The following is a 13,773-nucleotide window of genomic DNA, read 5'->3' as shown; positions in this document are numbered from 1 at the left end:
GAACAGTTCCCCACCACCTTTCCTGACTTTCTTACAGGCAGAGAGGCTGACTGCGCACACTCCCACACGTGGGCCAAGCACCTCTGGTCGCAAAGCCTTGGCTGTGCGGTCACCCGCGCCAGCCCCCAGGGCTGTGACCACTAAGGGGCGCCAGTGCTTTCCTCCCGAGTCCACTGCCTTCAACTCCTCTGCCCTCTGCAGCCCTCCGCGTGGTCCGCATCCTGTCCCGTGCACACCAGACCCTTCCTCCAGCTCCAGAGAGGTGCCCCTCCCCGGGCGGCCCTGGCTGTAGAAATGGCATTCTACTTTACGATAAGCCATTTACTGCCGGAGCCCTGTCAGGTGATGCTGGATGGCCGGGCCCAACGCCGGGGACCCTGCCCCAATCACAGCGCAGTGCACCCGGCAGTGGCAAATGTGTGCTGACAGAGTGGATGAAGGAAGCTGGGAACGTGCACCCCGGGGGCAGAGAAGCCAAAAGGAAAAGCTTTTCCAGGAAGACAGGGAGGCCCACGGGGCCGAGGACAAAGGAGCGTCTGTGCCTCTTTGCGGCGGACACAGTGCTGGCCAGCCCAGCCCTGGGCGCCTGGAATCTCCCCAGACCAGGTCTTGGGATCCTCCCTCCTGCGGGTCTTGGAAATCAGATCCATCCCACCACGGCCCAGACACGCTCAGGTGAAGGCCAAGGCTCTCCACCCCGGCCACACAGCAGATTCATCAGCAAAGCTTGTTAAACACAAACTACGGTCCCACCCAGACCTCCTGAGTCAGCCCGGGGGGTGAGGCCAGGGCGGCCGCAAGCGGGGCTGACACCAGGCCAAGTCCGGCCCAGGCAAGCGCGCCTCCACCTCCCGGCCTCCCCTGAACGAGGCCACGTCGACAAGCAGAGGAGACGGGAGCAACACTCGATGTGTCTGGAAGCCAGGCACCGGGCTCTGAAGGCCCCTGACAAGTATCACCTAATTCCCTGAGCAAACTCGGTGCAGTATCGCCCCAACTTCCAGACGAGGAAACACATTCAACGGCGTACATCTCACCGCCAAGTGACCAGGCTGGGACTAGGGCCAAAAAGTACCCCTTAACCGAGAAATCGACCTTTTCTGGCTTTGCCAAGACTCTGAAGGGCCTAAGCGTCACAAGAAGCTCTGCCTCCCAGTGACGCCTGAGCCGCGGGCACCCAAGCACTTGGTCCTGAGCCTGCAAAACAAGGGCTGTTTGCCTTCACTGAATAGGCTCCGGCCAAGGTTGGGGGTAGGGGTCCTTTCGGGGTCCCTGATTTTCCGCAGCCCCATTCTGCACCCGACATGGGTAAGCCCCACCACGAAGTGGTCCCTCCCTGCCCTGGGTCATCCCCACCTCTGTGACTCGGCTCAGAGCCTCTGTCACACTCCCAGCCAGGGCTGCATCGTGACATTCTGGGACCCTAGGCATTTCTGCCTTCCTCTATTTGAAAAAGAATTTTTAAATATGTTTTACAATTGCATTGATATAAAGATAAAAATATTATTGCATATTAAAACTTCTTTTTAACCTAGGTAGGGTCCAGGGAGAGGAGTGGGGTCCAGGTAGAGGAGTGGGGTCCAGGATGCTTCACGGTCCTTAACTGGCTAAGACACCCTGTGTTTTCTAATGCCAAAGCTCTAAAACGCTGTGACACTTCAGGCTTTTTGGAAGCAGTGCAGTGGCTGATGCAGGGATTGCTTTTAAAAAAATACATCCAGAATGAGAGAAAACTTAACAGCAATTCATAATCGGAATTTTGGTGTTATTTAATCTATATCTTTTACATTTGTCTTCATGTTTGATTACCTCTTTTAGACCATTTTCTCTTAATTCATATGTTTTCCTTTTTATAATGATTTTTGTCCTTTACTTTTGTGCATTTCTTTCTTTTTTTTTAAGACAATTTTATTTTATTATTTTTTAAAATTTTAATGGAGGGACTGGGGATTGAACTCAGGACTTTGTACATGCTAAGCATGCACTTTACCACTGAGCCACACAATATGTTTTCTTTTAATTAAAGTATTTTTGTCCTAAAAGAAAATTGGGGGAGTAGAAAATTACACTTTCATAGCTGGAGTGAAGCCTCATCCACTGCAGAAGCCTCATGATCCCGAGCACCCTCTGGTGGAAGCTACTGAAATTGCAAGCAAAGTGCCCAGGAGGAGAACGCAAACCCCAGAAGGGCATATCCACGTTTTTGAAAGGCTTCAAATATGAAACCTCCAAACGCAGATCCTTAGTTCTCTACGTGACTCCCTGAAATACAAGCGTTAGCGGGAAATGGCATCACTATCATGTCACGTACAGGTAATTATTTTTAAATAAGTGTAGGTGTGATTAATAACATACATCATCTAGACGAGCCTCAAAAGTCATAGTGTCTTTTTGTTTCCATACAGTTTCCTCACTGATATTCGGATACATTGAAAATACAATTGCTGTCATGTGAAAGGTTTCCCTAATTGTTCAGTGTTACAAAGGGGGCCTCCTACTCAGAAAGACCAGGAACCCTGGCTTTAGGGGAGAACCGACAGCCTTTAGGAAACCACACACAGCAGCAGGCCATCCTGGATGTTGTGTCTTGAAGTGAATTCAGATGGCAATTCCACTTTGGTTGACAGTGTGAGCTTAAACTGCAACTTTGCACAAAAGAATATACGTCCCCAAGAAGAGCAAAGAATGCTGTAATAGCGTGTTGCTATCACAACAGAAGTGTTTATCTGGGAACTGAGGAGAAACAAGAACAGATGATGTTTGAGAAGTATCTGCTCCTTCAGCTAATCACGCCGGCACATGGTGAACAGTTCACTCAGACTCACCCCGTGAAGCCAGAAAGACTCAGGACGCAGCAACCTTTGTGCCACCCAACCGCTGACCTGGTGCCAAGGCAGGGTCCCAGCGGCAGGAGCTCTGGACCCCATCCCCTACCCCAGGGCTTCAGGTGACCACCTCCCTCTCTGCCTGCCTAGCTGTCCTCAGATGGGGACAGCGACATTGCTTTCATCTTCTCAGCTTCTATTTCCTCACCTCCAAACAGGGATAACTGTTTCTACTCTCTGAGGTTATTCCAAGAATTGGTGGGATCCTGTATCCTTAAGTACCTGATGGCGCCTGGAACACAGAACACGCTCAGCCAGCCAGGGCTGCAGTCCGACCCCCTCACTGCACCCCTTCAGTTTTTACTGTCACAGACGGCATGTCACAGGCACTAGTATCCCAGTCAGTCCACATAACAACCCTCAGGGGCGGGGACCAGTGCCATCCCCACTTTCCAGACGGGGAACTGGGGCACTGAGAGGTCACGTGCTGGAGAGTCAGGCTTTGCACACAGAGCTCCCAGTCCCGAAGCCTTACTCAATTCTAACTAGGGATGTTTTAACAAAAAGAGAGAGAGAGAGAGAGAGAGAAGAAGAGGTAAGTCAGGCTTAATAACAATAACACATCCTTTCTAATTCTCTCCTGTGTACATGCCGCGGAGTGATTTGCCAAGAATGTTCACTCCCGTTGGGTGAAACCCTTGGGCGAGTTACAAGGACACTTCCGGGTCATTTCCGAGTTAACAGATCAAGATGGGTTACAAACAGGCCACAAAGGAAGGACATTGGGTTTAAATCCCTACTCCACTGTGTGCTGGTTGTTTAGGTAAGTCTCATAACCACTCTGTGCCTCAGTCTGCTCCTCCATAAAATGGGGCTAAAAACTGTGAGGGATGAAGCGACCCAGGCAGCATCTGGCGTGTTAGCCAATGAGCCAACAGTGTTTTTTTTCCCAGGAGAAATCACTACCGGAGAGAACCCGGGGTGAAGCTGGGTCCACAGCTCTGCCGCTCACTGGCTGAGGGGCCCTGGCCAAGTCAGTTTACTTCTCTGGGCCTCAGTCTCCTTATCTCTAAAATGCACAGGGTAAGGATCAAATGAGATGCTGAAGATGAACGACCCAAAATGAGGCGAGGTAAAACAGGAGGTAAATCCAGTGATGGGCTCTGACCTCACCTGCTCTCTGGGGCTGGAAAGAGATTCTTCTAATCGCACACATACTCACACTTTAGTAATTATATTAAAACACAAGACGGGTGGGGAGCGGGGGGAGTTATGCAACAGCAGCCTGAACCAGCCAGTGTTAATGTGCCACACGCAAAGTTCAGAATCTCATTTTATATGGTTAGAAAAATTCAAAGAAAAACATCGTGGCTGGGAAAATAATGATTACAGTTCATGTCATAATATACAACCAACGTTCACCCCCCTAAAATTAAAGAAAGAGAATTATCTGTTACAAAGAAATCACAGAAAGCAGGGCTGTAGAAACCGAAGGTAAATCCAGTCGGGATGGAGCCAACACGTATCACTTTCTGCTCTTCAGGGAGGAGGGTGTAGCTCAGTGGTAGCGCGTGTGCTTAGCACACAGGAGGTCCTGGGTTCAAGCCCCAGTGTCTCCGTTAAGATAAACAAATAGATGAAAGGATAAATAAATAATATAAGTCTAATTACTTTCCTTCCTCAAAAAAAAAAAAGAAAAAATCTTTTTTAAAGGACATGGGTTCCTCTGATGGACCTGCTGAAACTGACCCGCTGGACCCTCCAAGGACTAGTCCCAAGGGCTGACTCACCCGACCTTGAGTTAGAGGGGGCCGGGCTCCCTCCACACCCCGCCATCCACCTCGGAGCTTCGAGCTGGGGAGCAGCAGGTTGTTTTAAATAGTCCATCTCTAAAAGTGGAGCTTGAACCACAAGGGGCAGAGGACCTGTGGAGGGTCAGGAGAGCATGCACCCTCAGGCTGGTGGCTGCCACCCAGAGACCCTGGGATGCTGAAGCCACAATCTTTCCTGGAATTCATCCTCAGCAATGCTTTCCTGGAACAACTGAAAATCCAGAAACCGCTCAGAGGGGGAGCTTGGAACTACACAAACACCTGAATTCACACTAATTAAGCACAAAGCCTGTTTGAAGAGGCAGAGAGAAATACGGTCGGTAAATTGCCTGCTGATCAATTATGGCCCCTGAAAAAAAAGTTGGCGATTAACTTAGCAGTGGGCTCCCTCCTGCTTCCACCCACGCCTGACGACAGAGGGCATTCAGTGTGAACACCACAACCCCCGAAAGGGGCAGCAGAACCAAGGCCTCCCCAGTGACAGAGCAGAGCCAGACACCCACTCCCAGCCCACACCTTCCCGCAAAGGTAGGTCGCTGAGAACCTGATTTTCAAATACATGGTCTGAATAGAAGGCATGTCTGCAGGTGCTGTTTGTCTGTGGCTTCACCTTAAGAAACACATAGATACAGATATAGACATATATATTTTTTTTTAACCTATTTGAAGCTCAGGCTGGGGAAGCTTCCAATCTGATTTCTAAGGGAGAGCAGGAAGGGGACTGGGACTCATGTCAAAGGGCTCTGAAGAGGAGACAAATGAAAATCTTATCAAGGAAATGACCTTGACCTTCTCTAGAGGGGACAAAAGACTGACTCTGTGAGGCAGGGACCAGACCCACTGAAGCCATGGTTGAATTCTGGGACTCTCACCTCTGCCTGCATCAAATAGAACATAAAAAGTACAAAATTTGAAGGAAAAAAAAGAGAGAGAGAGAAAGAAAGAAGCTGAAATACAGTTCACCCTACCAAACTTGTTCACTGCGTGCTGGAGGCTGGAAATCCAGGACCACACTTTCCACCTCCATCCTGGCCACACTCCCCACGTGGCAGGGTTTCCTGTGCCTCTCTGCTAACAGACACCACCGTGGAGGAATCAGATTTTCCCATGGGTGGTGGCGGGGGTCCCAGAGCCTCGACCACAGCTCCACAGTGGACGCCAAGCAGCAGGTGGGAAGCTCCCTGCAGCGGGTCTGGGGTGGGAGGCACCTCCCAGCAGGACAGCTCTGCGGTGTTGCTCTGGGTGGGGAGTCATTCCCACAGGTCTGGCTGAGCCTCCACCAATTCTGTTATCCCTAAATTTCCTGCATTAAAACCTCTTCTGCTGACACTAACCAGAGCAAATCCTGAAGAGCACGGATGCTGAAGATGCTGTCGACCAAGATGCACGACATCTTGTTGGCATGAAAAGAAAAAAAAGACTTTGGGCCAGACATGTCAAAGGAGGAGGCTTGTACACACACAGGAAACCTACTTAGGAGATAGACTTCGAAGGAACCAACCAGACAAACACACAAAAGAGCACCGATGACAATGTTCATTGTCATAAGGTTGAAAATGACCTAAGCAAATGTCCACCCAGCAGAGGGCTTGGCAGGTGAGCTGGGCTGACCCCGCCCATGGAATCCCCCGCAGCCGCGAGGAAGAGAATCTAATGAGGTAGGAAAGGGATTCAACCCACGCTACCCTTCTTGAAAAGGCAGCCCAGAAAACAACGCAGACGTTACCTTTTTATAATACGTACTTGCGTTCATGTATATATTCGGAACAGCACAGACAACGTTTGGAAGGACCCACCCCTAATTGTTACCATCCTGCCCCTGGGTTCGCTGGAGGGAAGAGACTGTCTGTTACGCGGCCCCTGGCCTCAAGCCACCCGAGGAAGGGGACAGCCAAAGAGCCGCTGCCTGGAAGGAGCCAACTCACAAGCCTGGTGGGAGCCCCAGACGGTTGGTGGGCGTGCCCTGCACCAGGTTCACTGCCTTCCGGGCCCTCCCCGCCTGCTGGCCTGGCGGAGTCCTGTCCACAGTGGTCCTTCTGCCACTGAGAGACCCCCCCTCAAGGGATGCCCCAGGGCTCATGAAATGCTCCCAGTACTTTCAATTCTAGAATATGGCACCAGGTAAGCCTTGCTTCCCAGCAGCCCTAGACGCACAGACCCGACTTTGCTCACAGACGCCATGAAGCCAAAGTGAGGGCCCCTGAGAGGACCTGTCAGAAAACAGGTGACTCAAATCTGCAAAACGTTTTGTGCTTGTACACGAAGAACCCGCTTACACCCAAGCACACACGGGAAATGTTAATCCAAGATGATCTGAAGACCTGGTTTCCAATGGAGCATGTGGCTGACACCCAGCAACCGTCCAAATAAACGTGGCCAGGTCTTTCCCCGTGGAAAGGATCCCCAGGCACAGAAGGTGAGTCACCAGGCGGGATGGTGCGGCCGCCGGGTTCAGATGTCGAGTAGGTGGGACTGACCTCCCGGCAAACCCCATCCTTCTCCTCCCGTCCTCGCTTCCATTAGCAGGGTGAGCACTGCAATGTCGAAGTCGCACGACCTCACTGCAGGAGGACCCGTGAGAACGGTCTTGCTACCAGGGAGGGGCAGGGGGAGGAATGATGAATAATGAAGCAGTAGAGCTGATGGAACCTCGGGACCAGGAGTTAGGTATCAAACCCAGGTTAGAATAGCAGGTGCCCGTGGAGACGCCACTTCAGAGCAGCTCCCTGCGTTCCCCACGTCGGAGGCAGAGCCACGTGAGGGCCCAAGAGACTCAAGTCTGAGTCCCCCAGGCCCACCGCACCCGCCCCAGCACCCGTCAGGGGCAGAGGTTGTGCCCGGCCACATGGCCACAGGCAGGACCAAAGAGTGAAGAGCCGAGACCAGCTTGCACAGGCTCGGAGCAGCAGATGCGGAAGACAGCAAGAGGGACGGACGACTCTCGTAAGACACGTTAAGCAGAGATGAAAACGCAGTAAGGAGAGCACATGTGTATCAGAGAGAAGGGGCGAAGGACCAACAGACACCTAATACTCAGGAGGCACTAAATATACCCAGGCAGCGGGGCAGTAAATATTCATGATACACTAAATGCTGAAAAGATACTAAACACTCATGATATACTCACACGCAGGAGACTGAACACACAACAGGAACCCAGTGCTGACTGCAATTCGGTTACCCACTGGTTACACCCATCTGGTCCTCTGATCCACGGCTGTACAGCCAGCTCACTGGTGAGCTGTGGATGTCACAGGGCAGAACTGTCCCTACGTCTCACCAGCAGAGTAAATGTGTGTGTCACTGGCCCAGGGCACCTCCCACCTGTGGCCCCGCCTGTGGCCCCGCCTGTGGCCCTGCAGCTCCTACTTGTAACCACAGGAGCAGGGAAGGCTGGAACATGTGAGTTGTGGGTCCCCGGGACCCAGGGGCTGAGGGTCTCCCACCGCCTGAGCCCTCTCCTACCTGTGTGACCTTCCCCATCTCCCTCCCTGGCTCCTCGCTGCCACAGTGTGCTTTAAAGTGCATCAAGGTCATCTCCCACCTGACACTCACCCACCGCTAGCTCTGCTCAGAGCCCTAGGTACAGCAGACCTCAGATGTGGAAGTCCCTTTTATTGTTTTAGGGTATTAGGGGGTCCTAATTTGGAATATAACAAATGCCCTTCTGCCTTCTAAGAAAGACAACGGAAGAGTAATAGCTACAAATAATTTATGAAGCATTTTCTCTGCTGATACAGCACCTCAAGTGATGCTTGTGTGAGTGTGTGCATGTGAATCACCACCCCTGTTCTACGGGGTCACAGGGACTAAGTAGCAGAGCTGAAACAAGAACCCTGACTTCCCTCCTTGGCTAGACCACCCGCTTTAAGAAAGCAAAACCCCTCTGGCATTTTCACATCCCACACCCCACATTCAGGGACAGTCATTCTGAGAGCAGTTTCTTGGGAAACTGGCACACCTCGGCTAATGCTTCTGTTGTTTCCCACAGACGTGAGAATTCGGGGACAGAAACCATGGGGAGATTGGTGTATGGACCTCAGAGGTGCGGGCAAGGATTCCGGAAGTCCTCAAACTCCATACATTTAAAAGCCAGTCCCACGCACTGCGGCCAGGAAGAGGCTTGAGTAAATAAATAACATTCTACACCTTTCAAAAGGCTCTTTTGTAGTTTGTTTCCCCACAGATACCTTAATCATAAAAGAAGTATTTGAGAACCCTTCCTGCCCGGAATCTGTAGGAACAGTGCAAGAGTCCGCACAGTTAGTGGCCAGCACCGGGGGGGGGGGGGGGGGGGGCGTGGCCACACCCGGCTGATCATTTCCTGTCAACCCGCTGCTAAATGTGCTGAGCGCTCCCACGGCATCTACTGGCTTGTGACCCAGTGAGCTCAGGATTAGGGGGCACAGCAGGTTAAAGCAACACAGAATACTCAGGTCATTCCTTAGAATCACAGATGTATCTTAAGAACCATTTACCTGACCCAAAAGTTTAAAACGACTTTCCAGATGTAGACAACTCGGAGTAACAGGATTAGATGAGAACTACTCTGATTTCCTTTCAGCTGGCGGAAAACACGAGGCGTTCAGAATGCTGACCGGGCCTGCCGTCCCATGCACAGATGACACTGCCTGTGCCCAGATTTACAGCGACCCAGACAACGAAAGGGGTAAGCCTGACATCAGGAAGGGGCAGGTCTTAGGTGGGCCCTTGTGGGCAGCCTCCTGTCTCTAGGAATTCAAGAGGTCCTCCCCATGGGAAGTTCTCCTTCCACTCATGTCTGTGTGACCAAGTCTTAATGTTACTTAAAAGTCCCACCTCCTCCAAGAAGCCTTCCCTGACCACTTTCCCTTCCACTCACAGAGTGTGAACAAAACCCAGGGCGTGGGTGTACAGCTTTAGGCTTCATAAAAGCTAATCTTATTCTCCAAAAAGTCCTCAAGCACCTGGAAGAATCAGTTATGACTTGGATTTTTCCTGCAGCTTTTAGTAAACGCCAAGCACACAGTGGGTCGTTCTGATGGTGAAGCAGCAGCAGCATTAATAGGGGATCCTCTGGAAGACACTCATGCACGTGAAACTGGTCCCCTGGGCCGGGCTCAGTGGTGAGCAGGCAGACACCGCCTCTCCTCCTCCACGACCACCAGGCTCTTTTCCCGTTTCCTCCCGGCCCCTGACTGGTATCTCCAACAGGCCCTACAGCCTTGCCAGGCTTTTCCAGGTAATAAGAAGTCCAGTGCACATAAACCAAAAGACGGGGGCCGGGGGAGGGGTCTTCTTGTCCATTTCCCCAGCTCACTCCTCCCTGCCTCCTTCCCACCTCATCAGGGTGCATCTGGTTTCTCCAGAGATGGGGGGGTGGGTTAAGAGAAAAGGATGTATAAATTCCCTTTACGTATCAAGAGCTTTACTCTAAGCCACAATGTTAAGGGAACAGAAGATACAACCCGAGAAGGATTCCTGCCTCACAGGTAGAAAAAGGCTCTTCCAGTACTGGGAGAGAGGGATCTGGAGAGTGCGAGCCCCTGTCTGGAGGAGAAGGGATGGTGAGGGAGGGAAGAGAAACCCCTGGGAGGCTGAGGGGGACGCAGAAGACAGGGGGGTCTGTCCTGCCTCCTGCAGTGAACACTGGAGAGCACTCCGCACAGCAGGTACGGCTGCCTGGGTCGTTCTGCACAAAATGGGCAGGTTCTCAGTGGCCCGGCAGAGACCCAGGGTGTGGGGACCTCAGGGCAAGATGCAAGAGCCGGGTGCCCAGCATGGCTCTCTGCAGAGACCCCGGCTGGACAATTCTCAGTGGAAACAGGAAAAGGAGGCTGGGTGATGGGAAACTCATCAGAGGACAGGAAGAGGCCGCTCTCCCCTACACTCCAATGTGACCACGACCTGCTCCAGGTGCCCAGAGACCACTCACAGTGAGAAGGGGCCTCCAAGGGTGACCTGGAGAGACAGACTGACTCTCCAGGGACTAAGCTGCTTTAAGCTAGATAGTGACTGAGACAAAATCACTTGAATTAGGCTCAGGAAAATCACAATCATGATCGAGGACTACATATATCAAAAGGAACTAAAGTCATTTGTTTGCGGTGGCAAAATTAAGCTAATTAAAAACTTAGCACACCACAACTTGCGGCTGATGACCTTCACCCTTCCCCAATAACCCAGGCAGGAAACATCTCCACTCTCCTTGGATTCAAATGCTCCCGCAGGGTCTCCATGCAACATGAGCAGAATTTACAAGAGTGTGCACAAGGCACATGGCTAAGGTCCAGAGGAAAAGCGGGCAAGCTTGCCAAGGCAAATCCAGGCCCACTGCGCCATCACGGAAAACTTACCCTCCTGGAGGGCCAGGCGCCTTCTCCCCATTCTCTCATGTAACCCCGGGAGCTGGCCAACAGTACTTCCCCTCTGCTGAGTCAAACTGAGACCCAGCAAGATTCAGTGAGCGGCTCAAGATGACCCAGCGGAGTGACAGCTCGAAGAGGACGGCCACCCCTGCGCGTGCCCTATGTGCCCGGTCCTGCACAGCGGCGAGATGCTGTGTATTAGCTGCGCAGCACCCAGGGAGGGGCCGCTTTTTTATTTTATAAATGAGGTGCTCAGAGAGGTTAAGAAACTTGACCCGCAGGCAAGTCTAGAACTAGGGGGAGACAAGCGAGGCACTCGCTCCAGGCACAAAATTGAAGGGGGTACCAAAAGACTCCAAAGATAAATATTACAATGACCTGTTTGAAAACATTGAAATTAGCACAAAATCCACATTGTCCAAAATATCTCAATTTTAAACAGAGACAGGATCCGCATTACTGATTCTTCCTTCTGCCTTAGGCTCCAATACGGCTCAGCACAGCACCCGGGGCAAAGCCAAGAAACCAACCCGGCTCAACCCTTGTCCACAGCCCCAAGGGCAGGGACCCCTGATGCCACTGCCCTGCCTCGAGGTATGTTTCTCCTTACAATTTTATGACCTCAAAGGACTCTAAGGAGTGACCAGGATGCTCCATCATCCGGTGTGAGCCGGCGGGGGGGGGGGGGTGACTGCGCTCCAGCGAGAGGACCCGGGGTCTAAACAGTCTATTCCGCCCTCACGTGCACGTGTTATGTAAATGAAGGAAGCGTGCAGGCGGGAATAAGGGAGCAGGATATTTTAAGATATCAGTTGGGGAAGGTGTGGGGTGGGTTCTCGCAGCTGCTTGTCTCTTGATGGATCTCTGGCTCGAAATTTGGTACTTAGCAGTGACACCATGCCAGGTGCCACCTGTACCTGCGCTCGGCCAGTCCAAACGGTGGCACTCCTTTCCACTTTGCATGGCAAAAGCCAACAGTTCGTTGGTAACGACTACATTTTAGTTACTACTTAAGCTCCGATCGCCTGTTCACCTCACATTTAAGCCCTCCCTGTTATGAAGCGTCTGTTCAACACGTATCTGTTGATTAGAAATTTGAACGTTTCTTAGCTTAAGCCCAGAATCTCTCACGGATGGCCTGTCGTGAAACCCTAAAACCTGTACAACAAATAAACCATTACCTGAAGCAGAAGGAAAACAGTTAATGTGTTGGTCCACTGTTTTCTCTGCCGTGGCCTTCGGCGGCAGAAGGCGCACAGACTTCGTCTGCTAACAGCCTACACCCGGCTTTCTCCCTCTTCTATGTTCTCAACGCGATCAATGGCCGGTTCGCCTCACAATTCAAAGTTAAGTCCGGCAAAGTGAGCACAGGGAAACTTCGGGCACTTGCGGGAGCGCGTCCGGCTGGTCTCGGCCCCCGGCCCCGCGCCGCCCCGAGAGGCGGCCTCCGGGAGGGCGCCCGGTCCCGTCCGCCGTCCGAGAGGCACCTGGCGGCCCGCGCCCCGCGCCCCCACACCCGGCCGCCCGGCCCCGGCCCACGCGCGGGTCCCCGCCCCCCACGGCCCCCACCCCCGCCTCCCTGTACCTGCACCGGAGCGCCGCCCGCCCCGCGAAGCGCCGGAGGCTCGGTCTGCCGGGCGGGGGTGGGCGGCGGGGCTGCGGTCACCGCCCGAGGCCACGCGGACGCCGGACCCGCACGCGGCGCAGCAGGTGGCCGCCCCGCCTCGCCGCCGCCCGCTCGGGGCGCAGAGAGCAGGACGCGGGCGCGGGCACGACCCTCCGGCGCCGGCCCTCGCCCGGCCTGGGCGCGCGCTCCCCGCCCCGGGCGCGCCGGCTCGGCTCGGCTGCTCGCGGCTCGGCGGGGGCGGCCGGCGCTGCGCTCGCTCGCTCGCCCGCCGCGCGCACCTCCCCCGCGGCGCGCCGCTCCCGCAGCCTCCGGGCCGAGTCGGGGCGCGAGCTCGTGGGGGAGGCGCCGGCGGGCGGCGGGGCGCGCGCCCGGCTGCCCGCGGGGACCCCCTCCCCCACCCTCCCCACCCTCCGCACCCCGCGGCGGCGCTGTCGGGGCTCCGGGCCCTGCCGCCCCTCCTGCGCGGGGCCGGGGTCCGCGGGAGGACCCGACGGCCCGGAGCACGAGGCGCCCCCGCCGCAGGGGATGTGGCCCCGACTCCAGCCTTGACCTCCGGGGTCATCTGGGGGCTCTGCGGCCCGACGGCGCAGGGCCCGGGGTGCTCGAGATCCCCCTCGCCAAGCCGGCGGCCAGAGGGCCGGGGCCCGAGTTGGGTCAGGGGGGCGTCGTGGGTGGGAATTGTGCATCGAAATAAAAGTAAAAAATGTTTGTTTTAATAACTATGTGGGGCCGGAGCGTTTCCAGGCTAATTAGGGAAGCTGCCGCCCTATCTTGGGGTGAATCATTGTTGTGACACTGCGAGTGTGGGAAGAAAGGCCCTTGAAGGCTTCTCAGCCTCCCTGGCTCCCCTTCTTTTTCTTTAGAGACAGGCTGGGCCATTTCAGGAGAGCGTCTTAGCAAATGTGCCGGCCTTGGGTGAATCTATCAGGGAGCTGACCCCGCGGCCTGCACAACCCGGGCGCCCCCACCTCAACCACCTGCCTCAAGAACAGGGAGGGAACATGCACGTGAACTGTGGCTTCCAGGGAAGCGAGGCCACGCCAGCTGAACCCCGAGAAACTTTCATGCCAGCTAGAAGAGAGCGACACTCGAGTGACACTCGATGTCTGAGGATCAGCGATGTTGGAGCTGTTAGGTGGGGA

The 13,773-nt window shown here is 54.0% G+C and overlaps 1 protein-coding gene across 4 annotated transcripts in view; it reads right to left on the bottom strand.

Moving 5' to 3' along the window:
- CRACDL (CRACD like) overlaps positions 1-12,879 on the bottom strand; it is a 95,802-nt gene extending 82,923 nt beyond the window's left edge. For 3 of the 4 annotated variants that reach the window (XM_072951353.1, XM_072951352.1, XM_072951349.1), the window contains exon 1: positions 12,590-12,879. The gene's annotated coding sequence lies outside the window, so the exon portion shown is untranslated. Of the gene's footprint in view, positions 1-12,185; positions 12,413-12,589 lie in introns of those variants that run through there. The other variant, XM_072951354.1, reaches the window with a different exon arrangement.
- Positions 12,880-13,773: the final 894 nt, after the last annotated feature.

This window comes from Vicugna pacos, chromosome 28 (genome assembly GCF_048564905.1).
Source record: "Vicugna pacos chromosome 28, VicPac4, whole genome shotgun sequence".
Classification (NCBI taxonomy): Eukaryota; Metazoa; Chordata; class Mammalia; order Artiodactyla; family Camelidae; genus Vicugna; species Vicugna pacos.
Note: the sequence above shows the minus strand (reverse complement) of the source record. Positions and strands in the feature narration are given on the sequence as shown.